Below are 20,457 nucleotides of genomic sequence, written 5' to 3' on the forward strand. Positions count from 1 at the left end.
AACCATCTGCCAAGTGCTTTACTTCAAGAAGAGGGAGTGTTCCTCCACCAGATATCACCAACTAATACACACAGTTTTCAAAACAGTCCAGCTCAAACATGAAACCTTCAGCAGATCAGGTGTTGTACAAAGTGACTAGCCAGAAGTTAGCTTTGTCCGTCACAGAGTCTAAATGGCCACCACACTCTCTTATATAGCCTGTGGGGTGTGGTCCAGTGACTCAGCTTAATCCCTGGCATGCCTCCTCATCTGCTGCAAACGTTTATCTCGCCTTCATTGGCGTGGATCCAGGAACGACTTATCCCCCTCATCGCTGTCATCGGAGACACCTGGCTCCTGGTCAATCTCCTCTCCCTCGGCAGACACCTGAAGCATTGCCAGAGAGGAGGGGCCTGAAGAGGGAGGCCTGGCCGGCTCCTCTCCTTCATGTTCGGAGCCTTCTTCCTCCGATAAGATGGGCTCGGGGATCGGAGCCACAACAAATTCAATTAAATAACCTGATCTGATTTTAGCCATGAGACCAGCTCACATGATGACAATCTGCCAATAATGAAGCCACCAGAGAAATGGAGTTTAGATGAAACAAATGAAGATGCTTGCAGTGCACCAGACAGGCATGGACAGTGACAATAATCCAGATTTTGAACTGTGTATATCTGGTAAACTTCATCTCATAACACAGTCAGAATTAAATGACTAGTGAGGGATTTAAGTTTCTCAAAATCAAAAACGAATATCAAATACAAATATTTCTAACGTTTGAAATTGCAAAGATGATTTAACAAATTTCTTTGCATAGGTTGACAACTTCATTTTCTGTGCAGACATTTATAGTTTGTTCACAGCTTTGGGTTGTGAGTATGACCCATTAGAATGGCATATTTTTTGTTCATTCATCAGTGCTAAGCCTCGTGGCTGTCTTGTTACACAAAGGTAATGTACAGTAGTGGAAACCTTTTGGGAAAAGTGTATTTTTGAGGTTTGATGGCTAATAACACCACTTTTTTTTGGGTGGGGGGAGTTTCAAGATAATCATATTCCACTGCTGGAATGGCCTGGGAATAGCCTAGACCTTAACCCAATTGAAAGTCTATGGAACCGACTAAAGAAATTTGTTAGTCAGAAGCGAGCCAGCAATAAAACCCAGTTAATAGAAGCAATCATTCAATCTTGTTTTCACATTATAACAGCTGCAGAACTAAAAGACTTGGTTCATTCCATGGGAAAACATTGTAAGGCCGTAATTCATGCTAAAGGCTACCCAACTAAGTATTAATTGACGTGATAATTTTTGTATATCTCATTTTTTCTAGGGTGATAATTTTTGTATATCTCATTTTTTTTCTACGTGTTTCACTTTTCTTCTTTATATTATAACTGCTATTCTAATAGCAAATCCTTCATAAAAGTTATTGTATTACATTCTTGATTAAATTATCTTTCCATTGATATATAATTTTATGGTACTACTCCAAAAAAAAAAAAAAGTGGTGTTATTAACTAGTTTTAGAAAATACCCTTTTCCAAAAAGGTTTCCACAATTTTGGCCACTACTGCATTGTATACCTTTCAGTACCTGTTGACTATGCTGCACACATGAAAAAAATATACAAAAACATGGAACTGATGCTGAAACACATCTAGTATGCCAAGTGCAATTGGAATGGCTCTGTGGGTTTGGAATGCAGCTTGGATATACCAAGTACTGTTGTACTTTTAGCCTTGCTGAACTAATGCAGTGTGTCAGAAACATTTACGATTAAATGCACTATTGTTATTACAAATCAATATTTCACATTTCTCAAGTTTCCTACATAATACAGTCATTCTGAAATTATATTTGTGTTCAGTTTGAAGGGGTCTATCATAATCACCAAAAGTTTTTCAGGAAGCAAAACTTTTGGAAAAAAAAATCAAGTATTATCAATAAGGGAAATCAAACAACAAAAAAGCAGCTCTGATCTTTCTTGATAAAGGAAAAGCCTTTTTACAATCTAGAAAAGAGCTGTCAAACTCCCAGCTCGTGGGCCAGATGCATCACGCACTGGCCATGCCCACGCCCAGTTTAGCGAAAGGGGGAAAAGTCCTGATATGTCACATGCCGCCATGACGACGTGAGTTTGACACCCCTGATCTGGAATGTCCCTTTATTCGTTTAGAAAAAGATGAGTTGTGTCTCATTTTTTTTCAAGAATACAGAATATTTATATAGAATAAAAAGCCGAAATAATAGTAAATGCTTTTTGTTACAACAATGCACTATGCTGAAGGACACAATAAAACTTTATTATTTTATTTTATTTTATTTTATTTTATTATTTTATTTTATTTTTGGCATTAGAACCACCGTTAATGAAGTTACATCAAGAAAATAAAATATCAGGAATTAAATTAGGAACTTGAGGACATAAACTGGCATTGTACTTATAGTCAACCAATCCTAGCTGGCTGTGGATTCCTATTGGGCATTGATCATGGTTCCCAGGTCCATGTTTCCGATTTTCTCCCGAATATTACCCACCATCTAGCCATGATTTGGGTAGTTTTGACTCCATCTAAAATGGTAAAGGCCTAATTCTTTCAGTGCGTCCAATGTTCTGTTGGCCATGAATAGCAACTGTAGGTACATGCACAGATGAGAACAAGAAATGAGTCCCCAGAGGGCTGATTTCTAATTTACATGGTAGCATGCTGAGTTATTTTATTTATTTGGTTATGTGCTAATATTGGTATCCATCCCATAATCAATTTATCAAGTTTTAAAAGGTGCAACACTACCTATCCAGAAGATTCTGCCCGTGTTATTATTTTGTTGCTATATGAATTATGTGCAGCATATTGGCTGAAATTATAGTGGTAATGGCTATGGAGATTCTCAGTCATCCAGGTCACGGTTGTCCCAAAAGTGCTTTTTCAAGAGGCAACTGGAAAAAGCTTCTTGGATGAGAAGTGAAATGCCTTCGAAGAAAAACCAGAAAGTCCAGTTGCCTCTTGAAAAAGCACCTTTGGGATATAGTGGTAGTGAAATATCAATGTTAGTGCACCATTAAGAAAGATCTAGTACCGTGTTTCCCCCAAAATAAGACAGGGTCTTATTTTCTTTTGACTCCCGAAATATGGCCTTGGCCTTATTATCGGGGGGGGAGGGGAGGATCTTATTATTTTTCAGGTGCAGGAGGCCCCTAAACATAGGCCCGCTGCAGAGAGACTGGTACTGGAGCGCCGACCAGCTGCTTTGCCGGTTCCGCTCAGGCCGCTGCCTCCAGCAATCGTGGCAGCTTTTAATTTGCTTCCTGTGCAAACAGCACGAGGTGAGGTGAGGCGGGGGGCCAACGGTGGGGGAACATGCCCCAAACACACCTGCCATCCACCCGGAACGGTCTTGCGGAGGCCGCTCCCGCAAATTGTAGCTTGTGTGCCCCTTCTCTTAGTGGCGGCCGCAAACAAGCTCTTGCCAGCCCTAGCCCTGTCGACCTGGGGGGAGGAGTACTGGCGCCAGAGCTCCAAGTAGTGGCCGGTGTGGGCTGTCTGCGCAACCATGAAGCAGGATCCGTATGGCCAGTTCTTGCCTGCAGCATTGCCAGCGAGAATCAGGTCAGAGCCGCTGCCGCCGCCATCCGAGATCAGCAGGCCAGATTGGGTGAGCCAGACACATCACTGCCACTCGGGAGAAGAGAGAGGAGGCGCTGCATGAGAACAAAAGGATGGTTGTGAAGAGTTTAAAAGAGAGAATCCAAGGTGCTAGTTCTCAAGTTACACACCGCTGGGTGGGGGGCTAGGGCTTCTTTTCCTGCTCCCCTTTCCTCCCTTCCCCCAGCAGTATGTAACTTGAGAACCAGCACCTTGGATTTTCTCTTTTAAACTCTTCCCAGCCATCCTTTTGTTCTCTGCTTCGGCTCCAGAGGGGAGGAAAGGGGAGCAGAAGAAGAAGCGCTGCCTTGGATTGCAAAAGCTCGATTGCCTTCCTCTTGAAGAGCCTGCAGGGCAAACAGGAGATCTGGGGTTTTGGCGAGACGCAGAATTCTCACTTCTCCACCTCCCCACCCCTCCACCCCTGCCACTACCCCTCATGGGCCGAGATCACCAACCCTGATTCGGGGAGATGAACATGCTGCTGCCGCTCAGGAGGAGAAGAACAGCAGAAATGGGCTTTCTCGCAGCGCCTCCTCTCTCTCTTCTCCCGAGTGGCAGTGATGCGTCCAGCTCACTGAATCTGGTCTGCTGATCTTGGGCGGCAGTGGCAGCAGCTCTGATCTGATCCTCGCTGGAATGCTGCAGGCAAGAACCGGCCAGGCAGATCCTGCTTCATGGCTGCGCAGGCAGGCAAGTCAGCTGGGATCGTCAGAGGCTTAAAAAAAAAAAAGAGCCTCTGCTGATCAGGCAAGTCAGTTGGGATCGTCAGAGGCTTTAAAAAAAAAAGCCTCTGCCGATCAGGCAAGTCAGCTGGGATCGTCAGAGGCTTTAAAAAAAAAAGCCTCTGCCAATCAGGCAAGTCAGTTGGGATCGTCAGAGGCTTTTTTTTTAAAAAAAAAGAAAGCCTCTGCCGATCAGGCAAGTCAGCTGGGATTGTCAGAGGCTTTAAAAGCATTTTTAAACAACCTCTTCGGCCGAAGAGGTTGTAGAAAAAATGGTTTTAAAAGTTAAAAAAAAAAAGGTTGGCCACACCCACTCAGTCATATTACCCCCCCAAGCCACGCCCACAGAACCGGTAGTAACTAATTTTACATTTCACCACTGGTTCAAACACATGCCCCAATAATATATCCTCCTTTCTCTGCCCTGGTGAGTTTAGAATAACAGAGTTGGAAGGGACCTTGGAGATCTTTTAGTCCAAACCCTTGCTTAGGCAGGAAACCCTATACTATTTCAGATAAATGGTTATCCAATCTCTTCTTAAAAACTTCCAGTGCTGGAGCATTCACAACCTCTGGAGGCAAGTTGTTCCACTGATTTATTGTAAGGAAACTTCTCCTTAGTTCTACATTGCTTCTCTCCTTGATTAGTTTCCATCCGTTGCTTTTTGTCCGGCCCTCAGGCGCTTTGGAGAATAGTTTGACTCCCTCAACAGCTGTACTCTTCAGCTGTACCCACAAAACATTCTCATCAATGCAAAGATATCAAGCTTTTTCTGTTATCTGCTTTTCCATGCTGCACAGCAATAAGAGAAGTGCAGGAAAACAGATAATTCATTGCTATTCAGTTATGGTTTACTGGATGCAAATTTCAACATTTTGCCAAAAGAAGTTTACAATTCCCACCAGGCTACATGCAATTAATGTCGAAGCCCATTGAGAGCCAGTGATTCCAAAAGGCAGGTTTCATGTTGAAAGTGGCGACCAAACATTTAAATTATGAAAATCTTCAGAGAAAACCTTCAGAATTAGTCTCAGGATTAATGAACGTTTAAAAAACAGCAGCAATACAACATGCAAAAAAAAAAAAAAAAAAAACGGTGCAGAGTTTTATGGGTTTTTAAGTTGTGGAGTTTTAATGTTGTAAGCTGCCCGGAGTCACCTATGTATGAGTTGGGCAGCCATATAAATTTGATTAATAAATCAATAAAATTAAAAAGTGCCCAGCTAAATATGGTTTTGGGGTGTACCATCCTTGAATGGTATACAACTGTCATACAAATGAAAATGTGATCTGCTATGTATAAAAACAGTTTCATTAATCAAACATTAAAAGAGAAATAGATTTACTTTGTATGTACATAGAAAATGAGAAAAGTTAAGCCGTGCTCTCTACTCAAAGATTAAGCTGGCTAACAACATCTTGGGAATTAGGCAGTATATAAATAAATAACAACAATAAATAATGTGTGGCCTACTCCCACTCAGAAATAAAGAGTTTTATAGCCACAGAGTTATTTTGCAATAGAATATTTATTCGTTTGTTTGTTTGCTTGACTTTTATGCAGGATAAAAAAGAAACTCTCAGAAGCACACCCATAAAACACCCACACAATCATATAAATGTCTGAATTTCACAATACATGTTTTACTATTCTACATAATGAATCATTAAGAAAAGCAGGCAAAAATATTTCATTTAAAAATAGTTGTGTATGTATGCACAGAGCAATCATTTCATCAAAATAAATCTCTCATTTTGTGTAGAGATGTCTTTGTCTTTTAATTCATAGGCTATGCATTTTTAGAGCACATCCAAGCTCTACATTTAAGCCACTTACGTTAATAAATCTCATCTCTGTTCACTGGCTTTTAAAAGCTGTTGCCTCTTTTTTTTGCAATATGTTTAATTCCATACAAATGTCTCCATTCTATAACAACCTGAATTTACATGTTAAAAATTATTTTAAAATTATACTAGTTTAGATCCAGCAGAAGTTATTTATGGTTTAGTCTCTTTAAAATATCAACAAGTTACTCAATAGTGATTTATTTCTCACTATTTTTAATATGTCTAACTTCCTTCTCAGTGGAACCCCTTATATTTTAAATGACATGAATATTTTGTTTGTTTATTTGTTTATCAAATTTATATGGCTCTCCATATCACACTAAGTGACTCTGGGCACATACAACAATAGCAACAATGACAAAAGTGTAAAACAATAAACACAGTCATATTAAATAAAATAGTCACAAGATATACACTGCAGTTATCAGTATATACTTATCTTGAATATTCAGGATATCAATATACACTTGATGCCTTCAATAAATACATATTATTAACAAAAAATATTTATTTTATGGACTTTTTTGAGGGAGGAGTCTTAGTTTATCTTTCTATTCAAAGTCACTTAGGCATCTAATAAGAAACCACAAAACTGAGTTAGTCCTCCCGATGCTTAATCAGAAAAAATGTCTTGTTGGTCTCCGAGAGCACAATTTTGAAATTAGGCATTTCTAGAGCAAAGCTTCAAAGGTAGCCAAATGAAAATTGTGTACTAAAAATCATAAAGGTTTATAGAAAATAGAAAACGATGATAAAATTGTCTTCTTTGGAAGAGAATTTCCTGACTGCGGGGCACCCTCCAAAAGAAGAGTCTCTGTAGAAAGCTTCCGCTGCTGCAAAAACTTAACCTTTCCGCAGAGAGAACAAAGACAATGTCTTCCAACTAAAATTTTTAAAAAACTAGGGGGTGAAAAATGTTCTCATGTGAGAGAAAAGATACTTAAAAATTTGTGCTCTCAGCCCATGCAGGGTAAAATGCATGCAAGTTTAGTTTAGCACTGTTTTGTTAAGAACAATTGCTTTCGAATAAGACAGATTCCAAGGAGCTGATAAAGGTGTAACTTTCATATAAAAGTTCTGCAACATTTCAGAATCATTTCAATTAAAAGGCCGGGGGGGGGGGGAGCCAGACTCCTTAAAGGTAGCAAATTCTCCCTTTCCTTCTTGCATATCTCTTATTGAAAGTGTCTAATGTTTCTTTGCATTTTAGAGCTTGATAAGTTTTATTATAGTAAGTGCCATAGAACTTTACTGACAAGTGAAAAATTGCACAGAATATTGCACCAAAGCTGCTCCAAATTCATTAAAATACATAATTCCACAAGCAATGTTTATTTTTAAGATCAAGGTAAGGATCTTCAACTGTATGTACAATGTTAGTGACTTACTCAAATGACTAATATCAGCTTTTGCTAACAAAACAGAATAAAATTTTAAACTCTTTCATGGGGGGGGGGGTTTGGCGGCATTTCCTTGAGATCTCAACAACAAAAGTGAGAAAAAATATTAAAACACACACAGAGATGCACACTCGTACACATTCTCTTTCATATACATTTTTTTCCTCATCTTGTATCCCAATATAGCTTGAAATGCTGAAACACAAAACAACCTTGGAAGCAGGAATTTCTTCCCTCTGAAATGGGTGGGGGACAGCAAAATCAATTCAAGATTGGTGTGTGTTTTAACAACTTGTTAAAGTTAAAGAAAAGGGAGAAACCCTTTCTTTCAAAACAATTCTTTCTTTAACAGTGCTCTTTTTTCCAGCTGAGTTATCAAGCTCATATCAGGAGAGTAGGCTTTCTGAAATCATGAAGATTAATAGAAATTTAAATTAAAACGCATCTCGGAATAAAGAAAACCTTTTTGTTCCTTCGCTGAAAGAACTACAAAAGTAAACTACAACAGAGGAAAAAGCCTTTTAAAACTGACCAAGTGGCAAGGCAGAGGTCAGACAGCCAGCAGAACAAGAGCGCTGCTCTTCAGAAGGTGGAGGTCATCTCTTAACCTGCGTGTTGGGATGGACTCCGTGATCAATTCCACATTAGCTCCACCCTTTGCATGGAGCAAAACACACTTGAATTGCTGGAGGCTTCAACAGGAGTTGAGTTTGCTGATTGGACAAGAAACAAAAGGAAAAACAGCAGGACACAATTTATAAGGGGGCAGCGAAGGCTGACATGCTATTGTACTCTAGGGGTATCCACAAGCTGTTAATTCCATTTTAACATTGTTAATAAGACTGTTAACACATATGACTTTGTTTAGGGACCTTGAAAACATTAACAATCTACTAGAAGACCCTGCAAAAATAAAAATTGTACGTGCACAAGCACAAAAGGATCACCCTCGTAAACTCATGAACTTTGTTTTAGCTACAAGGTGGGCTGAAGCCATCTCTACTCTGTCTTTGACCCTTTCAGCCATATATTTTTGGACTCCTATATCACTTTACAATGCCCAAATAAATGTAAATATGATTGAGCCTGTCTATGCTCCTCTACTTCTCTCCTTCCCTTTCACAGCTTCTTTCAGACACACACAAATGTGCAGACTTAATCAAAGGGAAATGCTCCATGAATAAATTGGGTCTGACAGATTTATTGCAGTTAATTTTGCAACAGAAAGGAAAATATTTGGATCTCAGCCTTTTAAGTATTAGGAAAACAATTAATCCATCAAAAAGAGGAAATTCCTGCAATACACCCTCATGTCCAATTAAATAATATCAAGTAATTTTGTGCAATAAAGTAGGAAAACTTTCAACTATGTGTCAAGAAAATAAGTTCACTGTGTGGAAAAAAAGCTTACTGTTCCTAATCACAAAGTTTTAGTACTAAATGTTTTAAAACTCATGATAAGAGAAAATAATCTCTCTCTCTCACACACACACACTGCATGAATATAAATACCTCATTTACATAGATACAAATAGAACTTGAATGACATTTGGGAACTCAACCATTTGCAAATACATTTCTTATGGATTGGGGCAATGAATTATTTTTGTTAGAGAACTCTGCTGTTTTCTAAATATTGAATTGGTATTTTTAAATAAATAATCATCTGACTGAAAAGGTGCCTTTTAATCCCATGGATTTCGGTCCCACGGATGATACTGCCTTTTATATAGATGAATGTCCTCATAAATCATATTACATGGAAGAACCACTAAGTAAAAGAACTTACTCTCAAATCAAGGTACAAAATCTTAGGTAGTTGACAGTTCTATGGATTTAATTCATAAAATTAAACCTGATTTTGTAAGCAAAATTGAGAGTTATAATTCAAACATTGTTGGAGCTTTTAACAGTGTAATCTGTCTTCAATTTTCCATAATAAACAAAAATCTTGAATAATAATCCAAGTTAAAACCTCTAGGATTATGCTATCATACAAATGATAGCAGAAAAATATATAAGGTACTGCTTCCATAAAGTTGGATTTAAGACAGATGCTACAAAACATATTATGAATATTATTTATACTATTTTTATTAACTATCAAATAGTTGTTGACTCTTAGCAACCTCATAGTTTTCCTCCATGAAAACACAGATTAATGATGCAGTAATCATAAATAAAATGACCAAAAGGGGCAGGCTTCCCCATTCTAATTTATTTCCCTCAAACTAGAAAATGCAGTGACTTTGTACTGATTTGTTATATTCAAGATGTACACATCCCAGGGTAAGTAGTTCAGTTGCCATAACAACCTCATAAGTTCTGTTCTCCATTCTTCTTTCATAAAATCATTTCTTACAGCTAGTACACTTTTATAAATAATTTAGTTTTCAGAAGTCTCGTATTCTCAAACTAGAGGAATCACCTCCCACTTCTCATTCAAAGCACGCCGATTATGCTCAACCGTCTCTGTGTTAATTTCAGGTTTATAAAGAATATGTGATTTATGGGAACTTGTTATTCTTCTGTCTTTTTTCCCCCCCTCTACAAAAGACAAAGGGCAGAGTAATAAAATGCTTCATATACAAGCTCCCAATTATACTCTCTAGATTTCCACTACCGTACACTGAAGAGGAGTTGATCTTTCAGTTGTCATGTGATAATAACTGTTTGCTAAGCATTTGTATTCATGCAGGTTGTTGCAATAAAGATCCATAGGTAGACCAGGTATGTTTAAAAGGGGGCCATGCTTCATTCTAAAAAAAAAAAAAGGGAAACATCAGCACTCTTCACTTCAAATAAATTAACATTCCTCACCACCAAACAACAAAACAGTGGAGAACAGGATGCGATTAACAAACGGTGGAGAAAGTCAAGCTGTGCTTTTAACATATCCAGTGAAACTGAAGAGTCTTCTTACTTCTTAACATAGCTGTGCATCTCAATGAGGTTTTTGGGGAGCGGGTGGGGGAGAAAGGGGCAGTGGGTTTTATTTGAAACCTTGCAAAATTCCCACTTCATGGGAAAAGCGAACGGAGATAAACATTTAGTATGGGATGAGAAAGAAAAGCGACACATATTTTATGAACGTTTACTTGGTACTCAGTGCCACAGAACACAGTGGGACTTCTTTTTGAGGGAAAAAAAGGTACAGGATTGGGCTGTAATTCTTGGCAGCTAATTATCCCAGAATGACAACGGACACAATCCAGTCAAAGCAGAACCCTTTGGAAGCTCCCAAACTACAGTGTGATCATACAAACTCTGGGTCGATTGTTACAGAAAAATAGATCAAAAGAGCATTGTGAGGGGAGACAGTATGTATATATATTGCGAAAGCTACACAAGATTAAGCACAAAGCCAGTAATGAACCGCACAAATATTTTCTTTAAAGAAGATGAGAGCAAAAAATATACTTTTTTAAAAAAAATCCATTAAAATAGGACTATGTTACATATGGAAACAGGCTCTTTTTTCCACAAGAACTCTCTTTTGAATTTTTTTTTTAAAAAGCGCCAAACATTTAACTCTCAAAACTTAATGAAGTGAAAACTGTGAATCTTTTTCTTCTTCTTCTTCATGAAATATGAACGGCATTTTCCACAGGGCATAGTCACGAAAGTCAGGATGGAGTCCATGAGGGCAAATGATGCTCTACACTTTTTTTTTTTTAATGTGCAATGTATATGAAAATGGATAGAACGGTGATGCAGTGGCCACCATTTTGATCTTTTTGACTACACTTTGCATACACCCCTCATTTTTTTCCCCATTTCTAAATGGAAGCTTTATTTCAGGGTCCACCTGATTAAAAAAGAAGAAGAAGAGCCCCTGCTCTGAAAGCTTTGCATGGTCCTCCCAACAGGGGCTGAAGGGTGACTGTTCCTAGAACAAAATGCATAGGGACCAACTCTGGATCTCGGGTGCATTTTTTTTCTCTCTCTCTCTGGCAATTCATAAACATCTCCTTGGCTAGTTTCTGTGTCAATACTGCCACCTACTGGCCATCCTCAGAGACTGCAGCCCAAGGGCACTCTTGCTCTCCAAAGTCCCTTAAGCCTTCTTCTCATCTCAATGCTTGGGAGTGGGGGAAGGGGAGGGGGCGGGGAGGCGGCATCACTTCAGCATTCCTCGGGTTGCTTTAGATCTTTACGGTTGTTGTTTTTCCCCCTTCCATCCCAGAGGGTGAGGAGAGAAATAAGCCACTTCAAAGGAGAAACTTTCTGCTTGATGCAAAGACCCAACTTGTTGTCCTGCTGCCTTCGTTTCTTTATTTACTTATTTGGATTATTATGAATAAAATCCCCTCTCCCTCTTTTTTTTTTTTTTTTGCCAGCTTGCTAATGAAGCTGCCATTATTACTGGAGAGACGTAGGAGGCAGTAGGTGGTGGGAGGAGGAATTCACATGCTAGCAGCCCCCTCCCCAATTTGTTTTCTTCTGAGAAAATTAAAAATATCTATAGCACGCAAGATTACAATGAACAGCCTTCTGCTGTCTCCCTTTTCATTTCCTACCCTGCGGTTTGTGCACATTATAAAATTCTGGCTGGATTTATTCAATATCAAAATGTTTTCTGTCAAACCAACTCCCATCTGTAAGGCTCTACAACACACAAATACACAAGTACCTTACACACAGGCATACACATACACCCTGTGTGAGGAAATATAGGAAATATGCAACTCAGTGAGGCCAATAAAAACAGTATTTTCTATTTTAAAGATTAATAATTGGGAAAGAATAATATAGATGATTTCCCAAGGACCATACAAAATATCGAACGAAAATTCAAAATTAAATATTTTCAACAGCAGCAGTCTGAAGCAGCTCTAATGAAAAACCGTTTTTAGAAATTTATGCCTGTCTTTGTAAAAAGCATGTTAGATACCTTTTGGGCTTACTTGTTATCTGGTAATGACAGATAAAATCAAAAACATAAAAATGCAAATTAAAACAAAAAAAATTTGTAAATCAAACAACTAATCATCTGATTATAAGAGAACAAATCAAATAATGGGCACGACAAGTTATGATGGACATTGAATAAAATATTGATTCATACAAGATAAGGATAAAATTATGTATCTAAAAAATATAAAGGGATAATATTGTAAGGCTCTTTACTGCCATGGATTGAGGCGGAACAATACGTATTGGGAAACAGTCTCACAAGAATGCAGAAGGAAACAGACAGAAGCCGAAATTACAATCAAGGACAAAATATGAGTTATTCATGAAATGCCAGCCTTTTTAAAAAGGAAGAGTAAGAGTGGTGCCTTGCGGAAACAAAATAATGGCATACCGATCTTGCCCTAAGAAACAAATACAGCAGGTATATGATCATATGAAGCTGTGCTGAATTGAGCTTGAGTCCTTGATCCATCAAGACCCGACCTGAATACAGAAGGATCTACTCCCAAGATCTGCTGGGTGCAAAGAATCTGCTCTGCCACTGAGCACTGACCAGATTCCATCTAAAGCCATAGCGAAAAGTACAACTGCCCCCGAAAGGAAAGTAAGCCAAAAGTGATCAAGGAAGATGGAGATGTCTCAAAAGCAGAGGAGAAGTGCATGCATAAGAAAGCCCTATGTGCAGTATATAGGCCTAATGAGATTACAAGGATCTTCTGGAAAGATCCCAAAAATCCTCTGAGGATAAAAAAAACAAAAACAAAACACAGTCACAATCTTACTCCTTTGTCAGAGTTTTTGACCATGCTTGTGTGGCTTCACTCCACTCATTTAGGAAGAGTTAGTTTTACCTGCCCACCTAGTTTAAAAAAACCACACAACAGCAGCTGAACCCCATGTTAACCAATGCTATGATTTTTAAAACCTGCTTTAGGGAGTGGTAGCAAATCCTGGTGTAAATCCAAAGGACCAACACACTGCTATATAAAAAAAAAAAGTTCTAATATGAATACTTGAATTGGCAGAGCAAAGCCTTTGTCTTTTCTTTTAAAAGCTAGGTTTGTTGTTTTGCTACACACAGCTGTGTTTTTACAGATGTATGGCCATGTGTCTCCTGTGAAAAGGAGGACTCTTCCCCTTAAATGTGAAAGAAGATCAAAGGTTTAAACACAGAAGTACAAGATCCTTTTTCCCTTTGGAATGAGGGTGTGTGTGTGTGAGAGAGAGTGAGTGTGTGTGGCAGGGAGGGAGAGAGACAACGTACACACAATGGCAGAACATTTCCATCTGTTATCCTTATGCAGTGCACAGGTTAACCTTTGCAATCGGGCATGGAAGGCTGCTATCACAGCTAAGAAACACAGAACTGAATTAGGTTTATATATATGCTGTGTTTCACAAGAGGAAGAGGAGGAGGAGGAGGCAAAGACCATCTTTTATTAATCAAGTTTATTCTCAAGTAACTAGAGGCCAAAATTTCATTCTCAGGCTTTCTTAATAAAATATGAAATTACAACAATCAAATTATATTTGATTTCCTTATTACAGCAAGAACTCCAGGAGAAAGTCGGTTCTCTTGCAGGGTTATGAATATGTTAGTGGGCAATAGAGAAGTTCAACTCATTTGATACAAGTAGAAATGAATTACAATAATTGCAACAGTAGGGAAATTTGCCCCATTGCTCGCAGCCTGTACAGAGACAGTCTTATTTTAGCATTTATAAAAGCCAATATGCTATGAAGGATACGGATATCACAAACAACATTTTCCTTTTATGATAAATTAAGGCTTGCTTTATTTTGGCATCACTTTCTCAAATAAACATGATGAAACAACATGCTGTGAAATCCTATCTGATGTCTGGGTGGTGCTGGACTAGGAAGAAGCAAATATCTCTAAAATCCTTTGCAGAAACACAATATTCAACAATCACAGAGGGGTTTCTAATTCTTTACATATCTGAACTATCCTTAACCATACAAATACCAGAGAATCTTCATAAGACTTCTCAATTTGGTACTAATATGCATGAATGGTAACACCACTTCAGCAATTAATCATGTACCTGATTGTTAAGATTCCCATTTTACATTTCATTGCAAAATACGTATGCTAAATAATAGAAAGTAAATTTACTCTTCACTGACACCTCTTTATTTGTTTATTTCTAATTTACTGATATCGAAAAGGAAGCAAATGATTCTTTGCCTATATCAACTACTGAATAATTGCATCAAAATATTCACTTTTATTCAAAATACGATTTTTCACACTAACACAGTGAGAAAGAATGTTTTGTTATTTTTGCATTCCATTTATTCAAAGGGAAAAAATAGATTTTTTTTAAAAAAAAGTCAATGTGTAGTAAAAGTCAATGGATAGTTGTTGTTAAAGACCAAAAGCATCAAAGCTTTCCCAGAATTTTTGGTTTCCAATCCAGCTTTTATGAAAAGGTGTGACTGCCATCTAGTGGATACTTATAAAATTATGATTACTGCTAATTTTGTAAACCTACCAATTACATTTCTTTCAAAAGGCTTCATCTGAGACTAAAATGCACATTAAAAATGGGGCAGAATTTCATCATGTGGTTCGGCCTCCATCTTGATTTTTTTCCTTCCCCTTTTTTGTAGACATCCCTATCAGTTTGCATTATCTTTCGGTTCCACCAATGTCCCAAATCTGATTTAGATGATCAACAAACTCTTTGGATTTTCTTTGTGAGAAAAATGCTTTGCCCAAAAATGAGGCCATTCTAAAATATCTCTATATTGCTGCCAGCGTTTCTTCTCAAATGCATGTCTTTGACAGACTTTCTTAAGAACTCATTACAAGGATAAAGCTCCATCAAGAGTTTAGAAGAGTTTCTTTTTTGCAGGTCGTTAGCAAAGACCTAAGTACCTTTATTCATGTTTAAAAACAAATCAAAACACTATTGTTGAGTTGCTGGATGTTCTTGCAATTATTGTTCCGGTTGATTCCTGTTGTTTTGTTCATTTTATAAGAATTGTTTGGAAGTCTTCCAGTCTTAGTGGCAACCTAAACATACAGTAACTGTCAAAGGAAAAAGAAGTGGAATTCCTTTCAGGTTAAACAGTATTAGCTACTTATTTGCTATACAATTCATTTTTACATTAGCTAGATATGTTTCATGTTTACACATTATAATATAGTGCCCTTTCATCAAATTGATAATATTGCATCTTAGGTAAAGGTTCCCCTCGCACATATGTGCTAGTCGTTCCTGACTCTAGGGGGTGGTGCTCATCTCCGTTTCAAAGCCAAAGAGCCAGCGCTGTCTGAAGACGTCTCCATGGGCATGTGGCTGGCATGACTAAATGCCAAAGGGGCACGGAACGCTGTTACCTTCCCACCAAAGGTGGTCCCTATTTTTCTACTTGCAGTTTTTACGTGCTTTCGAACTGCTAGGTTGGCAGAAGCTGGGACAAGTAACGGGAGCTCACCCTGTTACGTGGCACTAGGGATTCGAACCGCTGAACTGTCAACCTTTCAATCGACAAGCTCAGCGTCTTAGCCACTGAGCCACCACATCCCTTTTTAAGATTGCATCTTAGTTTCACATAATACAGCCCTAGTTATTTTGAAGGATCTACACAAGTTTATATTATTCCAAAGACACATTTGTACAAGTATTAAAGTGAATCTTCTAGGAGGGAAAAAGAACTATCAATATCAGAACAGAAGGGTGATACATTATCTGGCTTTAGTTGGGGAAAGGAGCCTAACTCTGTCCCCCTGTGGATGCAGAACGGATGCTGGCTGGTTCTCACATCCTTTAGAGTCATCCTCAGCATGCGGCTTGAGTAGGCTGATGATATCTCTTCTACTAAGTCTCCTTAAAAGAGATTATAAAAGCTTTTTCTCATTTGTTTTCTTTGAATCATAGGAAAGACTAAACACTATCTGCCGGGCCTGAATGTTGTTTTCTTGAACGAAGACTGTCAAAATCAAATAATCTTGAGTTAAGATGAGGTTGTGTGGACTTGGAATTAATTGTGCATTAGATCTAGACAAGTGCACCTGATGAGCTAAAAACATCTCCGAATTGGGAATTCTTCAGATGGATGGACACTGATCAACTTCTTTCTCTCTTGTGTCAAGAGATAATGAAACTCATCATCATCCATGTGTGATATAGGTCATCACCATATCTAGAATGATCCTGGTAACAGAAGTAACTCATCTATATTTGACTCATTAGTAGCACAGTTCTATAACTGAAATGAATTCTGCCTAGTTAGGGTTTAATCTGAACCTTTCCCCTACTTATTCCCAACATTTCAGCATAGCAGTAAAGGATAATCATAGAACCTTTGTCTTCCTGTATCAGATAAATCAATGAAAGACCAGTCAGATTCATGTTTCCAAGTACTCCCAACAGTAGAAATTGAAACTGCTGCTGTCACTTTACATCTCCTTTACATTGAAGAGCAAATTACACCTTATTTGTGATCAAGTCATCCAATGAATGTTCTTGCACTTAACAAACAACCAGAGGACTGGACCAGCTTAATGTTTGAGACAGTCTCACTGAATAGAATAAAACTATCTTGCTATCTTTGAAAAGGCAGGTATAGTTCAAGTAACACATAAGCAAAGTCAATAACTGTATATTCCAAGATTTTCTGTCAGTATCCCTTTCTTCAGAAATTCAATAGACTACACAGTGCATATGGGCAAGTGTTGAAAAGTACATGGGTTTTTTTTTTTTTGTTAATAAATGACTTTCTTGCACACACAAGTATACTGATGAAAATGCATATATTGCAGAAAGTGAAACAGCACTAACCATCTATTCTAAAACTATGGATATTTTGCTATTTCTGAACAAGTGTGTATATGACTGGCTTCCAGCTCATTAAAAGCCGTAGAATTGGATTTAAGCCCAGCAAATCCCATTAATACCAATAAACAGGGTCAATTTACACATGCATTTAATTACTGTGGTTTCTGTCGTTTTATGATCTTACTCAGTTGTAGAAACCAGTGCTTTCAAAAGGCGTTAGGTTATATGAAAATGAGTTCAGTTTGCAATGTTGAATCACAGAAGTAAATTATACATGTTGCAGTGTTACTAATACCAAATTAAAGAATATTTACTTTATTTAGAACAAACTTTGCCAGTTTTAAAGAATACAAAAGCCAAAGGATTGCATGCTACATTTGTGTTCATATGGAAAACAGAATTTAGCTAGAACTATATGTCCATCTTTCAACAATGCAAGCTGTGGATTGGATTTGCTTGGAAAGGGATTGGTCATGATTAAACTATTCCATTAAGGAAAGAACAGATAGTAGCCTTACAATAGTTGAAGGGTTGTCACAGAGAAGAGAATGTGAATTATTCTCCATAGTGCCCAAATGTAGGACAAAAACCAGTGGGTAGAAGCATTACAGAGAAATCCGTCCTCAAATTGAGGAGGATATCCTGAACATAAATGCTATTAAGCAGTAGAATAGCCTAGGGTTGTGGCTGTTATATAATTCAAGATTTTCAAGCAAAATTTGGGCAGCCATTTGTTTGGATTGATATGCTCTGATCATAAGGTTGGACTAGAAGACCTCCAAGATCTATCATACTTGGAACAAGTTAGAGCCTTCAGAAATCAAATTATGGTTTAGGATCCTCCCTGTCCTAAATCTAATCACATAGTTTTTCAGTGGAGATGTAACAGAGGACCATTAATTGAAGACTTCCTGTCTTACAGAATACAGTACACAAAGGAATTAACAAGGTAACACAAAGAAAGTGTATGCAAGAAATACCTTCCACTACCAGAATGACAGTCTGAACCAATCAGTTCAGTGTTTCTTTAATATTCCATTTTCTTCTGTTTTTGAGGTTTGGTGAATTATTTATCCATTTCACCTATAGTCTACTTTTTCTGAGAATTGTTGCTTGCATTTTATGCCTTATGTTTTTACATTTTACTAGTTTTCCTTCTCCCAAGCTTCCAAGGGGGCACGGAGACCACAGATTTTCAATTAAATCTAATCTCTATTTTAATTTAAATATATTCATACCTACTTTTTTGGGGGGAGGGGGAAGGTATTGTAACAGTAAATCCAGAGTTGCTTCTTGTTTTTTTTTAAAAAAAAGCACAAAATGTTTTTTTTTTGTTCCGTATCTTGTAAAAGTTGTTAAATAACATTTTCACAGTCTTGGTTACTTCCAAGCACACCATTGTCTTTTGCTGGTAGTGAACCATCATGAGTGTCTAAATTATGCTTTTAATAGTACAACACACACATCAAAAAATTGAGTTTTATTTTGAAAAAATCCGTATGCTGTGCCCAGAAGGAAGGAGGACAGACTGTGAAGCATCTGTGATATTGGGAGGGGGAATGGAAGGGGAGAAAACAGGGAAAGAGTGAGAGAATATGGAACCGTCAAATAATTGCATTTTTAATAAATGAAGTATAGTTGAGATGGAAGGAATCAGAAATATTGCTCCTTGACCTGGATACTACATTATATTCTTTCTTGATTTGAAGACTTCAGTTCAAACAGAAATAAAATATTAGCTATTTTATTTTTTAATACATAGTGCTTTGGCATAAAAATTAAAAATTAAGTAAGTTTTTGTATATATTAATACAAGAAACCTTTAGTAAATACAATTACATAAATAAAGATCAAAAGTTAAATATGAATCAGCTACCAATTTGCAAATCTTTTCCCCTCCTCTCCATTGTATGATTATCTTATAAAAATATTAGGGCAGATCTTGAAAGATATTAGCTATTTCTAGCAAAAATATTATGACTTACGATTGGTGGAAATAATTTCAATAGATCTGTTCTAAGAACACTTATGAATGCTTTGTTAATTAACATTTTTCTTCCACATAACAGAAATAGTTTCCCTAGTATTTTTGTTACTGGTTATTTTTATTTGGTAATAAGATCAATTACACTTTTAGAATGGCACAGAGTAACAAATTAAACATTTTTATTATTTAATTTTATTGCCAAAGTATTTCAGCACAGCCTAATTTTGATTAAAAATTCAAATTTCAATGACTACATTAAACACAGCGACCATAAACAAATATATTAACACCTACCTTACAAGACAATCCTTGGTCTGTTTCATGGTTGAAAAGGTTAAGATAACTTTCTCCAGCTAAGGCAATAAAGAGATCTTCAGATTAGGGGCCAAAGACTGCAAATTCTGGGAGTCCTTGGTCCAATACCTCTAGAGAGCATCAGATTTGGAGATGCTGAGTTTATCCGTTGAGGGGAGGGGCGCTTTCAGTCAAAGATGTCAACAATGTAGGGATATGCACATATTATGCCTATGGCACCATCAACTTGATCTAAACTCATTGCATCTTGGAAACTAAGCAGGGTTTCAACACATCTTAGTTCTTAGATGAAAATCATCTCGAAATTCCAGAGATATGGACCAGTCTGAGAAGTTAAAAAAAAAAAAAAAAGGGAGGAGAACCATCTAGGAAGAAGGCAGTGACAAAAAAACCCTCATGTTTTCAGTTATCAGAGCCCTATACCATTTCAAACAAGTGGCTCTTAAAAACTTCCAGTGATGAAGCACCCACAGCTTCTGAAGGCAAGCTGCTCTACTGGTGAATTGTTCTCACTGTTAGGAAGTTTCTCCTCAATTCCAGGTTGTTTCTCTCCTTGATTAGTTTCCATCCATTGTTTCTTGACCTCTGGTGCTTTGGAAAATAAGATGATCCCCTCTTCTTTGTGGCAGCCCCTCAAATACTGAAATACTGCTATCATATCAACTCTACTCCTTCCCCCCCCCAAACTAGCCAAGCACAAATTCTTCATATATTTTTATTTCCATACCCTTAATTGTCTTAGTTGCCATTCTTTGCACTTTTTCCAAAGTCTCAACATCTTTTTTGTAATGTGGGGACCAAAATTGGATGCAATATTACAGGTATG

General features: G+C 37.6%; 1 protein-coding gene across 2 annotated transcripts in view; it reads right to left on the minus strand.

Annotated features, from left to right (window-relative positions):
• CLYBL (citramalyl-CoA lyase) overlaps positions 1-20,457 on the minus strand; it is a 183,631-nt gene that overhangs the window by 145,491 nt on the left and 17,683 nt on the right. The window lies entirely within an intron of this gene.

The sequence above is a fragment of the Pituophis catenifer genome, unplaced genomic scaffold (assembly GCF_029215685.1).
Source record: "Pituophis catenifer annectens isolate HBS135680 unplaced genomic scaffold, rPitCat1.0.hap2 SCAF_4, whole genome shotgun sequence".
NCBI lineage: Eukaryota > Metazoa > Chordata > Lepidosauria > Squamata > Colubridae > Pituophis > Pituophis catenifer.